Source organism: Metopolophium dirhodum, chromosome 9 (assembly GCF_019925205.1).
Source record: "Metopolophium dirhodum isolate CAU chromosome 9, ASM1992520v1, whole genome shotgun sequence".
NCBI classification, from domain to species: domain Eukaryota; kingdom Metazoa; phylum Arthropoda; class Insecta; order Hemiptera; family Aphididae; genus Metopolophium; species Metopolophium dirhodum.
In genome coordinates, this window is record NC_083568.1 from 8,794,019 (window position 1) to 8,819,316 (window position 25,298).

The following is a 25,298-nucleotide window of genomic DNA, read 5'->3' on the forward strand; positions in this document are numbered from 1 at the left end:
CGTCTTACGTACGTGCGACACAGACAAAACGCGTTACGCAGTCTGACTAGAACTCGCTCAATTTTGGAGTTAGAATAAAAACACCCATCACAAAATTAAAAGATGACAATGTTTTGGAGGGTAAGACGTTGAGTTTTTTTAAAAAAAATTTTAATTTTGAAAAGTTACAGGTATTTTAAAAACGTTGAAATTATTACTATTTCTAAACGATATAATTAACGTTATATTGAGTATAATGGAAAAATCGCAACGACTTGCCCTCAGAAATATTGTCACAATTCAATTTTATAATAGGTATTTTTACTCCAGAACCAAAATTGAGCGATTTTTACTCGGACTGCGGTCTATATCATAACACATGCGGGTGTTACGTCCTCTTAAAAGAATCACCTGGTCTTGTAAAAGATACTTTTAAAAAGTATTCAAGTACAGATATAGATACTTATTTTCAAAAATATTTAAAATACGTATCTGAATACTTGGAAAAGTAATTAAGTACAAATACAAATACTTTAAAAAAAATATTTACAGATACTTTCAAATACTTTTTTTTTTTTAAGTGTGTTTTACCTGGTAAAATGTCATACATAGTATAGGCCACTAAAAATGTTACAATATACCAAAATGCAACGATCAACGATCTATAGATAAAAATCTTGTACAATTTCAAATTTGTATTATTTCATTTCAATTCGGCGTCCCTGTAAATAAAGTAAGACCAAAAAATTAAAAAAAAAATAGAATTTGATTTTAAATACAGATACTTTTAAAAAAGTATTCAAATACTATGCCCAAGTACTTTTTTTCAAATGTATTCTAAATACGACAGTACGTATTTGAGTACTTAAAAAATATTTGAAAACTTTTACTCAAATACTTTTACCCAAGTACTTTGCAAGACTAAGCATCACCTGGTATCAAACTACCGGCGAGTAGTCACTTTTATATTTTTTAAATTATATTTCATTATCAATTTGTCTAAAAACGAAACAAAAAAACGATTCACGTGTAATAAAACGATCAACATTCCGCCAAAAATGTTGAATGTTTAAAATCATATTAATGCATTTTACACCAGGACTCAAGAACGTTCGAGTATAGTTTTAAAATTAAAATTAGTGACAAAAATGATAGCGGCGTATCAACATAATTGGATCATCGTGCCGCAAGTTTTCCAAAATGTTAACAACTCTGTGAAAAGTTGTTAAAAATAAATAAATTTGAAAGCCTGTTATTAGATGAACGGTTTTCTCGCTCTACTATCATCGTGACACATTGACAAGCATAATGTCAGCTGTAACGTGCGAGTAGGTTTTTTTGCAATGTTATTCCTCTGAAATTGTTTTATAAAAATTGTCCTAACGGCTATAATAATATACAAAGGTAATCTTATAATTTACCGTACCCACACGCGTCTGTTTTATCTATTTAAAATCGTCCATTATTCATCCAAAAAACAGTATAATACAAAAGTATTATATTATGTTTTATGAAGTAGGTACACCAAATATACAACCTACATCCGTAAACATTAGTAACCCTCGCCTTTGGTCGTATACCTACATATATTGTTATTTGTGTTGTAAGTTAAATATTTCATTCCGTTATTTATTGTTATTTGTTGTTTCCATTACAAAAACCGCACCTCTATATTTTCATCTAAATCCCTTTCCGAAATCCGATCAACGATAGGGTACAATTATTTAACTTAATTCCAACAATGATTTCTTCACGAGAATGGCGTAACACTCACACAAACATTATTGAATAAAACGATCGAATAATTTGAGCCTGCTACTAAACCTGCTTGTATACAATAATATAATCAAAGCAATATTTGATACTTTTTCGATAAACCTATCTATAAAAATTATTGACGAATAATCACATCAAGTCATAAACATTGAAGTAGGTAATCCTACGTTTTTCAATATTTATAAAATATGTATAAATCGTTGGAAAACAATATTACATATACGAGTGAAACTCTGAAATCTAAAAAAATCTAAAAAAAAATTGTGAATGCTGTGATATCATGTAAATATAAATTACAGTGACGATGCGAAAACTTTTCACATTTATCAAGACGTGTCTTGGCAATAAGTAGGAATTTTATTTTTGTTTGGTCGTTTTATGGTGATCGTGATAGGTTATGCGAATAGTCAATACTATAATTAATACCAGCCATTTATTATGTTATACGTCACCACTCAAGTTTTTTTTTTCATTGAAGCATAGTCCCTCGAAAAAGCAAACACAGAGACAGAAATTCAATAATGTTTTTTAGAAACCGTGACCGCCAAAATAGTTAAATCAATCTGCTCATAATAACTCATTAAAAGTGTTGATTAACAATACAGCAAAATACGTGTTTATTACACACACCTACTTATTATCATATCATTATATTCTATAATATGAAAAATTAACATTGTTGATCAGTTATTTTAAAACAGACATAAAACATTTTATTAAGACTTAAGAGGAAATTCAAGGTCATCGAAGCTCAAGTTAAATATTTTTAGAATGAAAAATTTTGTGCCTGGATGTCTGTTAAAAGTTTAACAAAAAAAAAATATTATTATTCATTTTTTTTTTTTTTATAAGAAATACACAATCTATGCTCAGAGCACAATAAGCGTATCTGAAGAGAGTAAACAAGCAGGATAATACGGGGGTAAATTATTAATTATTATTATTAAATGCATACATTAATTATAGTATACAATAAACAATAACAACCTTCATAATCTCACACAACTAAGAAATCGCGAAGTATAATAATTAACCTGTCTCGTGAAAAATACGTTTAAAAAAGTATTTTCCAGTATCTATACATAAAAAGGACTAAATCGATAGGAATAATTAATACTAAAGTTCCTTAAGGCCAAAGTGGAGCCCACTCAATGCACAGTCTGTGGGGATACTCTAACAGTATAACATATAATAACAGAGTGCTATAAATACACCGACGAACTCAGAAAATTCAATACTCCACTCAACATGAACAAAACACATTAAATATATTAGCTTTCCTAAGGAAGACTGACATATATAATAAAATGTAAGCTCTTTATTAATGATAATTATAATATTAATGTTGGTAGAAATTACATATGACAACATATTATTAATTGTACAACTTTAGGACCAGAAATCACTTATTATGTATTTAACATGAAAAGTAATAACCTTTGCTGTTGATGTTTTTTTTAAGTTCAAAAAAAAAAAAGAAGTTAAATACCAAAACGAATAATTAATACGAACATGATAATAACTTGTTATATTGAATAGTTCTAACTTTTTGTTTATATGTTTATAGAATATTTACGTTTGGATAAATTATTAACGAATAACTAATAAGAATTGTATGGTTGGACAATTAATTAACCGTAAAAGTATTCCCGTGGTATACCCTAGTTTAGGCTGGCGTGGACGAATTAAAACGCATTTAAATTGTACGTAGAATATTTGAATAAAGACTGTAATTAAATTTGCGAAATTATAAAGGGAAAAAAAAATGTCGTCATTCGACGCATCTCAACCATAATGCCAGTAATGCTCTAGATAATGAAATCCATTAAGATTTACATAAAGCAAAACAAAACCTTATGAACGCGAAATACAAAAAAGTTGAGGAGGGATGACAAAAGGGTAGCATTTGACGTTGCTGAAACCCCTGAGCTTGGTAAAATGCAGTGAGGGCGCCCACATATTAACTACGTACCTATTCAGGTAACAAAATTACTATAATATTCATGGAAAAAAAGTCGTCAAAGTCTAAAGCAATCAGTATCCGCCCGAAACGAATGGTCCTAAATATTCTTGCCTTTGCTGTTTGCCTATTACCTACATGAAGTATGACGCTAAGTCTTTTAAACTGCTTAGGTTTGGTGACTTGGTAAGAACAAAAAGTGTGGGACGGATAATATATCATTATGAATTATTTTCGTGTAGTATACTTTCTACTATACTGGGCATGTATGACGGGCGGGTAAGCAGTATTTGATCAATGCAGTTTTAATCAATAATCCAGCTGGAAAGAGACCACGAGGAAGACCGCGCCAACCATGGACGGACCGTGTAAAGAATGATCTAAAAAGAACTGATCAATCAGTAGTAATAGAGGATGCCGATGACAGGGATCGTTAGAAAGTCTTAGTAGAAGCTGCGAACGCCTTCAAGTGTAAAGCAAAAAAAAAATACACTCCAATCAGTGGGGTAGCCTGCGTAAAGTGGGGTAGAGGACATTCTCCTCCCCAATCGATCATATTTTTGCCGAATATAATATCAATAAAGAAAAATACCGCTTTTTCTTGTAAGTTTAACATCATACTTGGACAAGATTGGACACAATAATAATATTATAATATAATATTATTATATGTTCTCCATTAATATAAGGTTTTTTATTGGTCCCTCCACCCCCCTTTCTGAAATCCTGGCTACGCCACTGTCTCCGGTACATAGTGACATTTTTGGAGGTGGGCCGGGTCTCCCCTCACGATTTCACCCATGTGGAGGGGTAAAAGAGGGGGACGCTTGCACATTTTTAGCCACGTGTGTCATGAAAAATGGATTGAAACGACTCGATTCTTGCGCGGACAATACGCTCAATCATACGAGACATATTATATAATAACACGACTGCTGCTGTATGCATACAATAAATGACAAAGACAACAATATAATATATTACCTACGAGTAAGCAAATAATAGCAGTGACAATACGATCAGGTGATACCTATTATCGAATTCAATGCGACTTATTTTCTGTCAGATGAACTGCGGGCACCGTTCAGTATAATATTGTTATTATGTTTTGTACGACAATGATGTATTTATATGTATTTTTTTTTTTATTTTTCGCCTCTCTACGCAGGTATTGCTTTAGTTGTAGGCGTATAATAATAGTTGTTATTTTCTATTTTATACACTTCCTACGTCATTTCGCCGAGTCGATATAAAAAATACTTGGAATTACACTATTGCTCCGTTGATTTCCTCAACTGCATCGCAGTATTACTTTTTTATAAGCTCTCTTCGGTGTCTAGTTAGACGTCATGTATTGTATATTCACATGACAATAAATAACGTCGAGTGAATATCGATAACAGTCACAGTAATTAATAAAAATTACTTTTATTTCGTCATTATAATATTATTATCTTGCGTCGTACGATAATATCACAAAATAAGTATAATATTAGGTAGGTGCACAAAAATAAGATAGAACTTGACCGTTATAGTTTCGAATTGTAGTTGTATGCGTCATATACAGAGTGATTCACCAACATGTTCACACCTTTTTTTTTTTAATAATTCAGTTATTCAAAATCTGATGTTTGGAATTTTTGAATATACTTAAAGACTATATTTTAAAATGTTTGATATTTATTGTATTATACTTAAGCAGAGTCCTGCGGTGATGCAAACTTTCGTTTTTCAAATAAGAGCCCACTATAAATCTATTAATTATTTAAAGGGTCATTTTTCTGAACAATTTGAAGTGTCAGAACATAAATACGAAAATCGTATACGAGTAGTTTTTGAGTTTTTTTCTCGAAGCTATCAAACGTTTTGTTCTCAACTAGAATATGGTATAAAATGCATCATAGTAATAATATATTATACTTACTCACATTTGTTTTTTTTTGTATGCGTTTAGTTAAAAATAAAATCCATTAATCGTGTTAAAAGTTTTGAAAAAAAAAAATCTGTCCCTAAAAACAGTGTGTAGGTATATTACGGCTCATTAATTTGATTGTAATATTTTTCATATAGGTACTTTAGTACAAGATTGATTGTTGTAACTTGTGTGTTATACGAACCTCGAAATGTCACTCAACGTCGAGTTGTTTCGAATGGATATAATTAATAAAAGTGTGTATTATTCGTTTATAACATGATAATAATAGTATGATTAATATGAGAATATTTTAAATGTTATTATGCAAAACCTGACCTTTTGTAAATTCTTTAAGATTTAATTTATGTGGATTTACATTATACAATAACGTTATACCGATTATATTATACTATTAGAGCATCCATAACAGTCTTAAACTTTAACATTTAATTTTATATAAATTATTATATTTTACCAAGTACCTAGATATACGTACATTTTATTTTTAAATTTATTTTGTTGATTTAAGGCATAAACAAATTTTGTACTCTTATACATTTATTGGTATTTTTATGTATGGAATTAAACTTGTAATAATATGCGATATGTTGACACATTTAAAATATAATAAAAATAATGTATGAAATAATTAATTGTATTGATTTCATAATGTTTTAATTAACATCCTTTATCCATAGGAATTATTTAACAAGTGACTTTTTTTGAAAATGTTGATTTATTGAAACCAAAATTCTAAAGGGTTGTTTTGGATTCATTTTATTTTATTAGAAGGATAACACGCCTATTTCAATAGCCGATAGATTTGAAAGATGGCCCATGGTAATTTGACATTGGAGTTATAAATATTATTAATTCATCAACATCTTATATAATTCATAAAATTTGTCCTATTGTAATAGTACTTATTACATATTATGTTTTATATTTTTATAAAACCGTTTTTAAGGACTAATATCCTTGTATCCTTGGTATCCTCCAGTTTAATAACTCAGAAACTACTCATTTGAATATTTTATGTTTGGATATTCTAAACAGGATACTCCTAAAATGATATAAGTATGTATTTGAAAATATGGTCTTAATAACAAACTTAATAATGCCAAGGATCAGAATTTGAATAAATTATGTATTGCTTGGAGAAAAATGTGGGTGAGCATGCTTGGTGAATCACTCTGTATATAAGTATAATGCTTATTTATGTTTAAGTACCTATAATAATAGAGATTTTATTAGATAATATTGTTTTGTGAATAATTTATTAGTATTATTGCGCGATATAGTATAACAATAGTTTTACTTCAACAGTGCATAGGTATAAAATTTGTATATAATAATACTTTATGACACATTAGGTTTATAATGTGTATCTTTTATAAAAACCCTTTTGTACTAAAATCATAAAATATATGTATAGTGGAATCGTAAACACACGTTTTTACGAGTTAATTTCTTAAAAAAAATTTAAAACCACATTAGGTATGTTATTATTAATCACAGGATTTATAGAATATTTCATCAAAGCTTATAAATAATGTAAATAATTCAATTATATTATGTGGCACCTAATACCTATCTAGCTATCGAATCAAAACACTATAATATGACTATACAAAATCAATTAATGCAAAGATAATATTATCTTCTTCAGACCTATACTATACTTCGTATATCTTATATTCTCGTGCAAGAATAAAAAACTCAAAGTTTCCAGAAACTTGGTGACCATTATAATATGTCATTTAGAAATAAACAGAAGAGGTACTCTGAAATATTTCAATGAATTAAGAAGAAGTACCTGCGCTCATGCCACACGATATTAATTATAACAAGAATTAATGATTTTATTTTTTTTAAAAAATGAACTTGGGTACTACAACAGACCACTGTACTATTACTGCAAATACTTATTTCAACGACGGCGTTGACATCACTACTGCTTGAAAAAGTCACGTGTATTTATTTTATGATAGTGGTGGTGCCAGGGGTGGGCCAGGGTGGGCCAGGATGACCAGGCGTGGCCCACCCTTACATCTCGGCCCCCGGCTGGCCCATGGGCACCCTCTATGAAATAATATTGTAATTTTTAAAATGTATGTTTTTTTTGCTCAAGAAGTGTTGTAAATTAGTGGATATATTATGGCTTTACTCAGTAACATATCGAAGAGGAAGAGGGTTATTGAAGTTTTCAAAAATAGCTGGTATTACACTCGATAGTGACTTACATTTTTTATTAACCTGTAATTGTAAGTTGTTATCACCCGATGGGTAAGGAGAATTTTGTTACGCCACTGGCCCTCCCTTTAAATCAGTGGCCCTAGCTAGACAAAAAAATCTGGTGCCGCCTTTATACGCCTTGATTGCACGCCCTTGATTGTTATTTACAGAAAATTATCGTTTTTTTTTTTTTTATTGATATCCCAGTAAAGAACACGTGTGTACAATATGTGTCGAGAATTTGTCACAAAAACTCGGGTGGTAACCAATCAGGGAACTATAGTAACACCAGCCAGTACCTGCACTCAGAACACGTTTCGTGACTAAATGCAACCACCACGCCATACCAAGCTACAATATTATTTTATGACATAACCTAGCAATTTTACTTTACACTAAATATAAAATTGGTTTATTTTTCAATTAATTATATTATAGTCACGCGGCTATGGCAATAATGTTTCTAAATAAACGTAGATACCTACGAACAATAAGCTACTATTATAATCGGTTTGATACAATAGTTTTCACATTTATTGTGGACTTCACTCGAAAGTAATATTAGGTATGTATTGTTCACTTTGAATTGCACAGTATCCTATTGAGGATTAGTTGATTAGCGTAGAACTTACCGTAACGCAACAATACGAATTCAACGACTCTAATACAATATATATATATATATAATATATAAGAAACTTTAGAATAAAGACGTAATTAGGGCTTTTAATTAGACAATAGGTTCGGTTGAAACACGAATGTCACTTAAACTTGACCTAATAATAATTTGGAATGAGAAACCATCGAGTATTTCACTCATATCAGATTCTTTTATTATATTCTTTTTAAAATGATATTTTTTTAGATAATATTGTTTACTATTTTATATATAATACATAATATGGTGTTCAAGTGTTCAACAATGTTTGTTCCCTTCATGAAATTTTTTTCAAACAAATATTTTTGATGTCTCATTTTTAAAAAATACTCTTTATTACTTTCTATTATATAATGTCTTAATTTGTGAAATATTATTGTCACGTAAAGTAATGAGGTATGTGCACAGACAAACGAATACCTGTTTCAGAAAATAAAACATTTAATTAACGTTCTATAATTCTATATTTTGAATAACGTAATCGAATTATATTGAAATAAAATATAAAAACGAAATCTGATCGCCACCTAACATTCTATGAATGGTGTGAAATAGGAAATATGGTCCTAAGTTATAAGTGCTTAATTAACTAAAAATCACAATATTTGAATAATTTAATTATTAAAGAAAAACGCGTAGTGGAGAGCATAATGGTTTGTCAATCTCTCCGTATAATCTAATAACTAATCTAATATATAAAATTCTCGTGTCACATTATTCTTATGAAATTTAGTGTGCATATTCAGTAGGTCTGAGAATAGGTCGGAAGTACTTTTAACCCTCCTACCACCCATCCGGGGAGGTGCTCAAATGGGGGTTTTGAGATTTATGGTGGACATTTTTGTTTATAAATGGTTGCTATTGGTTATAGGGCAGATCATATGTAAGCATAATTCATCAAATCAAATGATCGCACATTGTCTACCGAGGAGGCTGAGTTGCACCCAAAAAGAGTTGAACAATCACAATTTTTTTTACGGGCAACAAAGTGATCGGGATTAGCTAGTAATACAATAAAAGTCTCGTGCCACGGTGTTAGTGTTCCAACTCCTCCGAAACGGCTCGACCAATTTTAATTAAATTTTTTTTGTATATTTGGTAGGTATTTGAAAGTAAAGTATTTTTCACCCTCCTAGGTCCAACCCGGGGGGTGCTCAAATGGGGATTTTGAAATTTATGGTGGAAATTTTTGTTTATAAATGGTTGCTATTGGTTACAGGAGAATTAATTAATATAAATTAGTATTTGATATTTGGTTGCCATTGGTTAATCGGGCAGATCAGGTGCAAGCATGCGCGAAATAAAATTTTCGCAAATTGCCTACTTGATATGCTGTTACATATTGTCCGCGATTCGACGTGGTCGGATTGCCTACCAAGAAGGCTGAATTTCACCCAAAACGAGGTTGAACAATCACAGTTTTTTTGAAAGTTGTAATTTTTTACAGGCAACGGAGTGCATGGGATCAGATAGTATTATACATGGGGTGATTTATTTACATACCTGAGACACTAATTTTGGAAAATAATTATATTTTTTAAAATTGTTAATCTTTGTATATTTTTTTTAAGTAATTTTACTCTTTTGAATGAAAACATACATTTTTAATATCAAATTACATAGAAGAATATTTTGTGAAGTTCTTCGATGTATAACAATTTAACTCTGGAAGAGTTGTTTATGAGTTATAAACTCATAACTTATAAGTATTTAAAGTTAGGTTTAATGGATTGGAGTGGTCATGAGTAGGTATCCCGCAAACGTTGGTCCACTACTCCGTTCATATAAACTTTTGACACTCATAAGTAATAAACTACTAGTCCAAAATTCAATTTTTATGCATCGAAGTACTCAGAGAAATATTCTGATTTATGGAATTATAAATGCATGTTGTCAAAACTGTGAACCATAGTAAATTTTTTTTTATAAAAGTATTGTTTTTTGATTACTCAAAATCGTGTAAAGTACATGTTCTCAAAAACGTTAATAGCTTATGAAATAATGACTTGTGTCTCGCGTTGAAATAATAAATGGGTCACCCGGAAATAGTTTATATTAATTCCGCACGTTGACGCGAGTGCGATGACGACGTGCCGTTTTATTGTGCTTTTCGTCGTCGGAAATCCGTGGGCGCAGTGTTCATAATAATATTTTATTGTTTTTCCCGGAGAGGCAAATCGTCTCGTGTCCGGAACAGGCGCCAATAAAACCGTGTGGGCCAGTTAGCATCGGGTGGGCAGTCTCCCGACGCACTTAACACGTTTCGAAAACGTCAAAAATGACATTATCTACTTACCGATGAGGAACGGTACACCTACCGATACATTTGGGCATTTAGCCAAAAGGGTTATATGGTCGGTGGCTGTGTACGCGTTTCCATCACCTCAATCGGGGGGTTGGGGGGGGAATATCTGACGGCAGCCACAACGGTGTAAATGGTCGACGATTTGCACTTCAGTTGTTCGATGACGCGTGTGATGTGCACTCATTGATCACCGCCGAACCACGGATACCGCGTTTGCATTCTAATCCGGGGCTGTAGATCAATCGTTCCGGTTATCGATCATAATAATGTATTGTTTTTTTTTCTGCATAGCTATATTTTAGAATATTATAATATGTACATATATGTACGCATTATACAGGATGATTCACCAAGCATGCTCACCTCAAATTTTTCCTTTAATAATGAATATTTATTCAAATTCTGATTTTTGAATATATACCTACTCGTCCTACTCGTTAACCATATTTTTAAATAGTTGAATTTTTTTTGTTACTACTTAAGGAATTGTCCTGTGACGATGAAATCTTCTGTTTTCAAATGAGAAACCTCTTTTTACTGTAAATAATTATTTAGTGAATCATTTTTTTGAAATAGGATCGGGTGAACATGATTGGTGAACGCACGTGAGTTTGTCTGTCCATTTCAGTTATTTTCGATGCGGACATTTCTGTTATTTTTCTTCTTCAAAATGTTTGTATGTTTTTTTTAAAATTGTACGTTTTTGAGATTTTGTCAATGCATACTGTAAATATAAAAATGAATGTTTCTTTGTTTGTCTGTCCTCTACACACTCAAAAACTACCAGACCGTTTTCTATTAAAACTATATCAATATATTCCTTGAAACTTGGAGGGTGTTTACAGCTTAGTATTTGTTCAACCCCTTTAAGTTTCTATAGCATTGCCCACACATGAATTTAGTTTTGGGCTTACGATAATCGAATATTTGTTTGTATATTTAAATCATCGTTGTTTTAATTAATTTTAGATTATACACTATTATAACAAAATATACAAAATATATGGCAAATAACATTTTGTTTGAAGAAACAATCTTCAAATCAATTGCCTACTTATACTAACACAGTTATTACAATGATTACCTTTATGTCTTACTTTCTTAATTCAAGGCTTATTTTTTATGTAGACTCATAAATACGAATATACAACTCTTGACGATATTGGATTTACGTATTGGCTTTCGTTGAATCCGTCTCCAGTTGTTTGTGTTTACATCAAAAAATTAATATGTCCGGAATATAGAAGTGGAAAGTCACAAAATTAATAATTTTAATTTTGATTGTATTATTTAATATTTCAACAGAAGCAAATCGGAAAACAATATAAAGCTATAGATTGATTTTAACCCATGTCAAGTCGTACAGTACAGCTTGTAACTTGTGCGAGTATAGATGGCACTATTCCTATGATATTTTTTTTGGACTTTTAAACGTCACAACTTATGTCCTCCAGTAGTCACACATTTTCGATTCTATATGATATTATATGTGTAGACCGAGTAAATTATTTTACTTAGCTGGTTCGTCTATATCGCAACGTTTATCGCACAGCGTTATGAAAAATATCGTAAATAAAAACACTGTAGATAACGGTGAAATTTATGGTATAATCATTTTTGTGTTCATATTTGTTATAATTCAAATCATCGACGTTTGAAAATCGTACTCAAGATTTATCGTTATTGTATTATATTTTAAACTAAGCCGCATGTCTTTTATTTTTTTTCCGAAAGCCTCGAGCCGTTTCTATTATAAAACTATGGAATTTACAATAATAATTATTTACCCAGTTTGATGTGTCGTAGGTATATTATATTTATTGACATATATATATTTTATAAGAAAAACACTTATTATTTCCATCTGGATATTGTTTTTTTTTTAGTTTCTTAAAATATATGTATTTAAAAACACAAGTACCCAGTCGTTTTAATTATTTGAATGTGCCTGCAGTTTCAAATTGTTAACGCGACTAATTAATTGGACTCACAACAAAATAATATGATGGACAGAACTTTACATTATCTGGCATTTTTTATACCCATATTATATTAGATCATTCCGTGATTACAACTACTAACTTGTATATATTATGCACATTGCACACAATTTTAATTTTTAAATGTACAACCGTGTTTTTATCATAGTTGTTATTTTTTGTTCCAGGTACAATTTTATAGTTGTGTATAATATTATGGTGAAACATTTTTTTTTGGATATTAATTAATTTGAAAAGTTGTTCATAGTGTAACTATTATACACGGCACTACCTATTATCGTGCACCTATTATTGTATTATACTTCTTATGTAATTAAATTGTAATTGTATGTTTGTATCGTTACCAGTCAATTCAATATTGTACGAACAAATAATAAAAATATATAATCGTATATTAGTTTTGTATGTGTATTTAATCCGCATAATTGTCTACATTCTACAAGATAATTTATTCAATATCCACCCTTTTGAACAACAATTTAAAAAAAAAAAAACCAGAATAGTTTTGTGAAGATATTTCAAGTATATATTAAAATATCAATGTATATTTTCTAAAGTTTTCTAATAAGTAAATAATATATTATTCATTGCGAGCATATGACTTTCTTAAACAGTTTAAAATATAACGATTGTAGATTCAAGTATTTTTCTACATAATTATAGTCTATTCAAGTCTATTCTACATAATTTTTGCCGTACAATACGAGAGTCGAATATATCGCTACACATTTATATTGCTACGAACTTGGGTTTCATTATATTGCATCAATACAAATGTTCATAATAATAAATATATAAACTTAATATTAATACTCAACACGGTTCTGTTGAGCTGTAGATTTATTTTTCTTTGTCAACTTAGGTCGAATATGATAATGTGTCTATCAAAATTTCCGTGCTGATAATATCATTCAGCGGAATATTCGAGGTAATCATTTACGGTGTTTATAAAAATAAAAATTAAGGACGTCTTATACTATTCAGTCGAATTTAATATTATTTTAATGTATCCGATAGTTCATCGTAATAATAAATAATTGTCGGTCTCCGCAGTAACAATACAATATTATAATGTTTTGAATTTATTTATTTATTTTTTGAGGTTTTTCAAACATAATATAGGTAGTTAAAAAAAAATATAATTATTTTAACTGTACACATTGTTCACTATTCTATTGTTTGTTTTATAAATGAAGAATCAGAATATGAACGATACAAGAATTTTTTTTCTAAAATATTAAAATATGGTAAATTTAAAATGCAGAACAATATGTTTACGAATTCGGCTGACAATTTTCGGCTATAATAAATATTCACGATCTATAAATTTAATTTGCTTTTACAGTTATGTTTATTTTATGTTTATAAGTCGGACGATAAAAATAAGTGTAAGAGTTTGCCTCGTGGTATATGCTGAGGTTTTATCCGCAATGAATTTTAATGCTTTGTTTTGTCTACGTTAAAGCTAAAAATATATAAATAATTTGTAAACTTAAGAAAGGGATAATGTAGTGGAAAAATAAATGTTATTACAGTTATTATTTGAGACTTGAAGCGTTAATAAATTTGATTCATTTGTTATGTATATTAAAGTAAACAACACAAACACTATTCGGGAGATACATTTTTTCATCTACATATATTAATAATATTTCGAGTAATCACATAATTTAATAAGTAATAAAAAAAAAAAACAGGTCAATATAATATTTAAATCATAATATCTTTAAATAAACCTACTCAAGAAATTAATAGGGTTAAACAACGCGAAGAGGCAAAAATGACTCCGGTTTTAACGATGTCCTTTTTCAAAAAAAAAAATAAATAAATAAATACAATATTAAAACTTAATTTCCAAATTAATTAATAATATTCTTCTCGTAAATATAATATCCAGTCGTACGAGAGACTTTGGTTTAGTCTTGCAAACAAATCTTACATAATTGTTTTTGTCATTTAAAGATTACGTTTGTACATTGTAAATTCTGGTGTTTTGGCAGATACTTATGAATTGTTATCCAGTAATTCTCACGATTTAATCCACCGCAATTTTCTCTGATTTGATTCGTAAATTATTTTATCGTTATGAAGTTGGTCCGTAGAAAATTCGAACAAAACTGCAGCGCACATAATATTATTGTAATGTAATTAAATCACATATATTGCAGGACAAAAGGTTACACGATCATAAAAAATGTAATTTCTACGTCCATAATATTTTCTTAGCGCAGTCTTAAAATTATGTTGTTCAACAGTATAACAATATGATATTATGGTTTTCATTTTATTGTACCGTGGAAACATTAGCTGTACAAAGAAATGGCATTAAGGTATTTTGCATTTCTAATGTCTTAATGTGTGATTATGTTTTCCAAAATATACTAAACTTTATAGCATTATGTTATTTATTGTAGGTTGTGCATAAATTTAAATCATAATAAAAACTCAAATAAATGTAAAATTGATTAAACTTTGAAAACGCACTTTGACAAAATATTATACCTACTTTATGTGTACTGCGAAGTACAGAATTTATGTCCTAGATTATAAAAAGTATTTTGTCAAATTATAATACTATAATAATTTTAATAATAATACATGTTTTCCATCAATTACAGTTAATTACAATTTAGATATAATATTATACGCATAAGATTGGTAAAATATGGATCACATCCAAAGCCAACGATTGAGACGGAGGAAAGAGATACTTAACTATAGGCTAATACTAATTATATTTATGAGCATGTAAAAAAATTTTTCTTAGAAAAAACAATTACTAAAACAATTAAATAGTGCAATAATATACATATTATTTAAAACGTATGTACCTCTTGCTATACATAATATACACTTTTAATTTTCTAAGTGATTGATTTGATAGGATTATAAGCAATATAAATTAAAAAAAACAATTTAAGTTATTAATATGCCCTGTCGGAACAAAGTAATTCGAAAAAATCAATTTGGATAAATGGAATAATATTGTTATTTAAAAGTTTATTGAATTAATAAAGATATTGTTTTTCGTAACCAAGATCAATTAAATTGTTTTTCATTTGAAAATATTATAAAATATTTCATACTTCGCCGGAAGTAAATGATATTGTAAGTTCACTGGAACTCAATATTTTGACAATAATTATTATTGGCCACCGAGTGTAAGACGTTAGTGGAGCATTATATATGTACACGGATTATGCAAATTACATGCCTTACGAACAAGATATTACGCTTAAACCCCTTAAATATGCAAAGTCAAAATATGGTTTATGAAATCAGTTCGATGTGAAATGCCTACGTTTTGAGAGCTACGGTGCATACGTCGAGCATTAATAATATGCAAATGCATACATTTCCGGTTTCTCAATAATACATTACGCATCGACCGAACCGTTTTTCGTTATGGTTCAAGCATAATAATAATATATACTTACAACCATAAGTCTGGTACCTATAATACGTCACATAGTCATCCTTACATCCGATGGCTGATTGATTGAAAAGTGTTTTCTCGTGCGAATATTTCTCTGAATGTCGTCGTTTGTTATTTGTCCATCAGCATATTATTATTATTATTATTTATCTGGGTCGGAGATAATACCATCGTCGTCGCAGTTCGCCGCAATGAAATAAATTATCGTCAGTACACGATTATGCGACGTGGTGTATATAGTCATTTGATTTATCATTATAATTTGAGCCTTAACAGCATCTACATAAATGTCAGTGTTTTCAGTACAATAGTGTATGTTCATTGTTCGCCGTACATATTTTATAACAGCTACTATAAATGTCTCCTCAGCTTATACAAATAACAATATTATTCGGCGCTTAAATCATTTTTTTTTTTTTCACACATTGTGTTTTTGGAATAGTCGATCGATTTAATACCAAAAGTTCTTATCGATCACGTCGAACCTACCAAATATTGAACTCGTGAATGCCATAAACATTATGTATTTACGAAAATATGATATAATTATTGAAAATAAGCTAATGTGACTAGTAATTTCGTCGGACCTAAAAGTTCAATAATAATAATAAATAAACGAAAGGGGGACGGGGTGGCAGAGCGGGTTAAGGCGTCGGTTGCGACGCACGCCGGCCACGGGCGGCATTTTTCTTCGGGCAAGTCACGGTGTCCGGAGAGAAGTGCCGCCATCCCCCACCCGGGCAAGGCAGATACCTACGGGTGCCCACTTGAAAATCTGCCAAAACCAAAACACACGTGTTTAAACTTTCAGTACCCTGTCCCACAGTAAAAACCACCCAATGGCCTAAGTTGCCACGGGTTTATAAATACAAAAATAAATTAATAATAATAAATAAAATTACTTATTGAAAAAGATACATAGGTACCATTCGTATATCATTATGCACAGGGAAATATAATATAATAATATTATTATTGATGTATGTAATTGCGGAATACAAATTTAGGAAAAAATTGTAATTCAATAATATAATAAACGTATTATTTAAGGTAAATGTGAAGATATTTCAATGGTTTAGTGTTATTCAGAAAAAAAATAATATTAATTGTAAGTCGTTCGTTTGACTATCTTGTCACAATGTTTTTTTTTTTCATATATATTTTTTTCCGATGTGAATCTGTCTTGGTCATAAGACATCTTAAAATACCCTTTTCCTATTAAAATAATTCTGGATATTGCCTCAATTAAATACCACTCTTATTTTCAAGTAAATTACTGTGCCAAACAAAACGAATTTGTACAACTGTTTGCAAAATGTCATTTAAATATCTTTTTCTGGAACAATACAATTTAAAATAATTATATACATTCGCTTAAAATACCATTCGTATATTTGTAAATTGTATATATGGCGTAGAGGTGTAATAATGTATCTTAATAATATTATGTGTGATGACTGTTGAATATTTCTCATTACTGAAACAAGTTCTGATTACAAGTGCACACTGCACATAGTACACGTATGTGACATATAATTCTGTCGTTGTTTCATTATTTTAATATACTATGGCGCCTTTGTGTGCACCGAACAATATAAATTAAAATACAAATGCATAGACAAAATTAATATATATTTTGAGTTTTGCGCGATATATTTGTTCGAATTCTTATTTCAACCGTAGTTTGAATTATAATTGAAAAATAAATACTTAATATTTGCATCCACATAATAATACGCGTTTAATATTAATATACTCTGCTATAATTCCATTACGGCGTAATAATAATAATAATAAATACGTTAATATTCTCAATTCGTAAAATATATTTGAAACAATATTTGACTAATCGACTATAATAATGGATAGAATAATTTGTAATTTAACAAATATTATTTCTGTGAATGTCAGCCAAATATACTACATAGGTACCTACTCCAAATTGAGTAAATAATAATTTAATATCATAATGTATTTAGTACCGCACTGCTTATAGTTCAATAAATAAACACGATATCGTGTATTATAATAAAACAGTGTTAATTATTTTAATCGTAGAATTAATAACAATATCCACTCAGATACAGTAAAATCGCAATTTATTAAGCGTATTCGACTAAATGTTTGAAAACTATATACATATAGTTTATTTCCATTTACATTGTACATAGAATTAAAGTTCAAAGAAATGTTACACTATAATATATATATATATAGTATCTTTAAATAAACACGAATTAATGATGTCTCAAACACATGGCACCTAATTGAGATATAATACTCTGGAATGGCGTGGTAAATAAAAGTTAGTGAAAAATCGTTATAGATAAACAAATTAAGATAAAATATATCAGCAATACCAATTATATGAGCGATAAATTACATTTTATAAAAAAAAATTCAAAAACAGTAGAGGTTTAGTTTTTTTTTTTTTTTTTAAATAAAAACAAGCGATATATTAAGGAAAAAAATAACAGTATCTATATCTCACGGTAATTATAATTAACGTCACTGAAAGCGGCAGAATTTGTTACAGGACATTTACTTTATAATGTCTACATTACTCAACTTAATATATTATGTTAACATTGTATACAGTGGCTTAAATAAAGCTCAAAAAAAAAAAAATTAAATTATTTGATAGCATTTTAAAAAATAAATAGAAGAAGAAGCGTTCTCGTATTATTATTCGACTAGAATATTATACGTCTCCGTACCGACTATTATTGTACCTATATAGTCAATAATCAATATAAATATACCATACAAAGAGAAGGGTGTTGAATATCTACAGTCGAATATTCGGAATGCAAACGGAAAATGTTTAGATAAATACAAACGAAAATAACACTGCAGCGACAAATAAAGCGCGAATCGATTGGAAAAAAAAATTAATAATATTCTTAAAAGAGCTCCTAAATAATTATGATGATTACCTATATGTGTCATATTATTATGTTATATCATAAAATATTGTCGGTAACAAAAAAAAAAAAATATTTGATAACATTTTAATAATAAATCGAAGAAGAAGACGTGTTCTCATATTTTTATTCGACCAGAATATTATACGTCTCCGTACCGACTATTATTGTACCTATATAGTCAATAATCAATATAAATATGCCATACAAAGGGATGTGTGTTGAAAATCTAGTCGAATATTCGGAATGCAAACGGCAAATCTGTAGATAAATACAAACGCAAATAACGCTGCAGCGATACATAAAGCGTATATCGATTTAAAAAAAAAATTATAATATTCTTAAAAGAGCTCCTAAATAGTCACCTATATACGTGTCATGTTATGTGATTGTCGGTAAAAAAAAATATCATATTTGCTTTTACGTAATCACAGACATAATATTATACCCAGTGAACACGAAACAATATTTCAATTTTCAAGACACGATTTTAATATTTGCACTGTAAATTATATTCGTCGCAAGTCGCGTTCGCATGGAGCGTAGTACAACTGTTGTAAAATTAAATAAATATATATAAGTGCATGGTCGCCCGTCGGCGTAATGCAATTTTTTCTACTTTGACGACGATATATCTAATACATTAGCATTCGGCAATAACTGTAAAAAAGTCTATGATTTATCCAAGCAATTTATAACAGTGGGACAATTTTTCTAGAACAATATTATACTCTAAAATGTGCGATGAAAATATTATAATCAATTTTATAAAGCTGACCCCGTGCACTCGACCATTGCCCGTTAAAAATGCCAACTCTATAAATTATGATTCAACCTTTGACAAATTCGTCGCCCGTCCAGTGGCCCGTCGCCTCCTAGACCGTTTCATAGGGGGGGGGGGGCGAACTTCACACATTATATATATAAAAATACACCAATTACTAGGTGTTTTACCTGATTGAACTCGGGGTATGTAATGTCATTAGGGTATTCGACATAAGCATAGTTATAGATACAAAAAACAAAATATAATTAACAGATTAATAATACTTTTATTAAGAAAATAGAGGTCATGGGGTCCATTCGCCCTCCCCTCTTGAGGACGCCCCTGCGCCTGTCAAAAGTCCAGTGTTATGGTGTTCAAAATTCAAAAATGTTCATCTTGATTCTCAAAATACTGCTGTGCGAGTTCCACTTTAAAATGCGAATTTTGGAAAATCCGTTCTTATAGTGACTACTGCACTTACGTGTGGCGAAGGTGCCGTGAAAATCCCAAGTCTCGATCCATCATTGTTTAAGCTCTGATCATAGTCAGTGAGTCGGTCGCGATACGTTCGATTACATTATATTTAATAGACGTCCCCGCCCGGCGGTGCTCGCTAGACGCACTTGTGATTATGCGAGCAGTATGTATACGACCTACAATATATAATACATTAGCATTCAGCAATAATAATATAAGTCTATGATTTATCCAAGCAATATAAAATAGTGGGACAATTTTTCTAGAACAATATTATACACTAGAACATGCGATAAAAATATTATAATCAACTTTATAATGAACTATATAGCTGACCCCGTGCACTCGACCATTGACCGTCAAAAATGCCAACTCTATAAATTGTGATTCAACCTTTGAACAATTCGTCGCCCGTCGAAAATCCGGTTTAATGGTGTTCAAAATTCAAAAATGTTCATCATGACTCTCAAAATACTGCTGTGCGAGTTCCACCTTAAAATGCGGATTTTGGAAAATTCATTCTTTTAGTGACTGCTGCACTTACGTGTGGCGAAGGTGCCGTGAAAATCCCAAGTCTCGATCCATCATTGTTTAGGCTCTGATCATAGTCAGTGAGTCGGTCGGGACACGTTCGATTACATTATATATTTTAATATAAATCCCCGGCCGGCGTTGCCCGCTAGACGCGCTTGTGATTATGCGAGCAGTATGTATATACGCCCACGCCAATGCACATTACATAAATCCTATAGCCATTAGCCATGGTGTATACAGCACATAATTATATTATACATTACAATACGTTACAAGTATTTCGTGGAAACGTCGTCTCGTCGTACTATACATGCAATGTTGATAGACTTGCTTGCGTGTAACCCCGTCGTACTTGTTATTATTACAACATAGCCCGAACCTATGGCCCTGAGTGTTACAAGACAATAGTACATATTGTAATACGCGTGTTTATTTTTCTGGATAAAATTATCACCAGAGTTATGCATTATGCATTTACGTGGATCTCGTGCGGAGGCAGTTGACGATTATTTTGACTTTGTATACAATATGTTACTATCACAATATAGCCCGAACCTATGCCCCCCCCCCCCCTGGGTCTGTTATGGTTGTACTGCTATAACTTTATGAGCAATGGTCCTTAAATATCGACAGTATTTAATATTATATTAGCTATACTTGAACACATACATAAATAATAGGATGTATATTATTAAGATTACGGACATTTCATAACGACAACTTTTTTCACTTTCTATAAAACTAAATAATAATAAAACACGTGCACGGTTCGCTTGTACGTGCAGTATACAATATAATCTCCGGAGTTCTTCGCAAACGCATTACGCGGATCCCGTGTGGAGGTAATTGACGATTATCTCGGCCGTAAACCACGCTGTACACGCCATTATTATAATATAGCCCGAACTCCTATGCCCCGGAGTAGACAAGACAATTCATGGTTTTTTTCTGGATAAAATGAGCAATGGTCCTTAAATATGTACAGTGTTTAATATTAGTTAGCTATATTTGAATACCTCTATGAAGTTTTAAGTATAATATAGGATTGCGGATATTGATGAGCAACAATTTTTTTCACTATTTAAAACACACATTTTTATAAGACAATTTCATTTTTTTTTTTTGCTACCCCTGGAGGTTTTCTCAAGTATCACCCTGCAGTGTTCGGACTTATCTAGATAATTATTTTGTTCATCTAGATTGACTAGATTAATAGTTACAAGGTATCTAAACGTTCATCTTAGATAATTTTTTTACTTATCTAAATGAATTTATCTAGATAAATTTTTATTGATAAATATAGCGAAATTGTACAAACGAATTTTAAATATTTATACAGATTGTCAAACCAAGTTTATGTTTTATAAATAATTATCTAGATAAATATGAGTTAGGTCATCTTTATCTTTGCCTAGATAAAAAACTACATATCTAATCCGAACACTGGTGACACCCCACTCCTACGCCAATTATGCATATATCACATAAATCCTATAGCCATATTATAGTGAAGTAACAATACAATACAAATTTACAATATGTTACAAGTATTCCATGGAAACGTCGCGTCGTCTCTTCGTATGAAATTTTCATAAAACACGTGCACGGTTCGCTTACGCGTACACAATAATCTCTGAAGTTCTTCGCAAACGCATTACGCGGATCTCGTGTGGAGGTAGTTAACGATTATTTCGGCCGTGAACACGTTATTATTACAGTATATAATATCCCGAACCTATGCCCCGGAGTTGACAGTGTGGCAGTGCGAGACAATACATGTTTATTTCTGGATAAAATGAGCGATGGCCCCCCTAACAACGCCATTATAAAGTTAGTGACGGTGACAGCAGTGACGGTCGTATACAATTTCCAACAAGATGGGGTGAATCGGAATATTCTGCCATAGCTCTTCTAATGCGGTCGGAATTTCAACATTAACCGCCAGCTAAACAATAGACATCACCAACCTATAATAATGTCACTGTGGTATTATTATCGTTATACTGTAATGCAGTTTGAAATTATGAAAAAAAAATTACCAAATAAAAATTATACGCTGCAGACAATATTGGCAACAATAATAATTAATAACATCACACTAATTATAATATGTTCACTCTGCAAGACGTTTTACAGAATGGTTTCTGTTTGTTTTGTTTTATAATTTATCAATACCCAAAATCAATAGATAAACAGGATATTAATAAATATTTAATTTTTTGAAATATCAGATAATATTATATTTTTGGCTGTATATTTACTACTACTTATACCATTCTGGTACTGAGATGCATAGAATAATAATGATAACTATATTAACACTTCGTCGAGATCTAAATGTTGAAGTCAAAACATATTTTATTTTCGTTATCACAAAAATGTATTTTTAAAAACATACTAGGCACCTATAGGTTAGGCATAGGCATAGGCATAGGCATAGGCATTCACTATTAATTTGTTTTCTTTATTCCTTAGACAACCCAAAGGGAAATAAACCCAAAGATTCTTGACGTGCAATGAACCCGTCATTGCAATCCGTTCAAATACGTTATCAAGGGGAAAAAATTAGTTGCAGTATGCAACGACATGCTGTCATATTTTAAGTTTCGATTAGCGTCCTTCAAATTTAATGTCCGCATTCGTTAAAGAAGTGTTTGCTTGTTGGAAGTATGCTTCAAGCATGACATTCAGGAGGGTCACTTTATGACACCGTTAAACCACGTGTCAGTCTGGTATGTCCGATTCAAGACCGATTAAATTTTTTCCATCAGAGTATTTCCACTTTGTATAAAATAAACATAACATGTTAGTGTATTATACTGTACAGCATGTACCTATATATTTTTTTAATTTACAAAATGAAAAATGTGGCAACCGCACAAGTCTACTATATAGGTTAGGTATAGGTACAGGAGCTATAGGTACTTGTTTATTTACACTTAACATATTTGAATTTTTGCTTTAATAATGCCTTCCGTGTATTGTTGCATCGGGTTTAAGTATAACATTATAATATCACGAGTGACGTGAATATTAAACATTTTTTTTCACATTTTTCAAATAATATAAAATATTTCTTTATATCAGTACCTACCTATATTATGTCGGAATTATTGGACCCCCCACAAAAAAATTTAAATTACGCCACTGCCCTGGTGGAAAAATTTGCCTATAGAATCTCGAATCAGCGTTTTTTTTATGGTCGTTATATTCTTTGAATAAAAATATGTTATTAAATTGTCGCTCAACTAAAAAAGATTATTATTTTTTTTCAAAACATTAAACAAAAGTAATAAATAGGTACATATTTAAAATTTAAAAGTAAAGAAAAATTTTTGTGCATAAGATTCTTATATGAATATTTATTATTTCAGCAGTCTTAGTAAAAATCTTTTACCGTTGACATCTTTTTTAATGGAAAGTCCACGCAAAATGGATTGTTACCACGACGACGTATTTCTCTAATTCTTGATTTTTATAAATGTTTTTTTCTAGCATTTATGCACGGCCTATTTGAACGATCTCGAAAGAAAAACGTTGGTCCACCACCTGCAGAACCTACTTGGATGTGATACACCGTGTAAAGTTTGACATAGTCTGCCAAATGGTAAAATGATAAAGTAATAGCTCTGTAAATCGATTTACACTATTTAAATTAGTTTGATTGCCAAAATTTGTTGTATATATTTTTATGAGGAAAGGTATTTTACAATAGTTCACTTAAACGCAGAAATGTACATTTGTGTTTCACCATACAGTTAATGTTGGTTAGGTTTCGATACCTGCTACTGGCTGCTAGAATAGTATTTGTTGGCAAAAATGTAAAACCGATCGAATACTTTTTTAAAATAATATCATTTGTAACTAATTATGGTATTTTGTTCTACATTTTAGTAGTACCTAGTACAATGTTATTTTTGTTGACGCTTTTATCAATTATATTCTCAAAGGTATCGAAAACTTAACCTAGGAGTAAGTTATTAGAGAATTTCAATATAATTTTCAATTGACTTAAACCATAAGATTAGAAAAAAATGGTTATATTGAAAATTCCAAAAATCTAATTGTACAAACACTTGTAAAATTTAGCTAAATTTTGTAATATTTCGCTATTAAATAGGAATTCGTTTTATAGATTTCTTTTTGAGTGATTCTCAATTAAACGTAGTTATTAATTTTACACAGACATACACGTACCTACGCATAGGGTGACTGGCTAAACATCTGAGACAGACTGTGTATTAATATTGTTACTAAATGGTAAATACCGATAGTGACAAATACGCATTATATGTTAGATCGACGACGAGAATGTTATTGATGTGTCTTGCAA

General features: G+C 30.4%; 1 protein-coding gene across 4 annotated transcripts in view; it reads right to left on the reverse strand.

Moving 5' to 3' along the window:
• LOC132952368 (RYamide receptor-like) overlaps nt 1-25,298 on the reverse strand; it is a 121,555-nt gene that overhangs the window by 64,912 nt on the left and 31,345 nt on the right. The window contains exon 2 of one of the 4 annotated variants that reach the window (XM_061024652.1): nt 571-701. The exons of 2 other annotated variants lie outside the window; for them this stretch is intronic. The gene's annotated coding sequence lies outside the window, so the exon portion shown is untranslated. Of the gene's footprint in view, nt 1-570; nt 702-20,435; nt 20,455-25,298 lie in introns of those variants that run through there. One more of the 4 variants, XM_061024654.1, reaches the window with a different exon arrangement.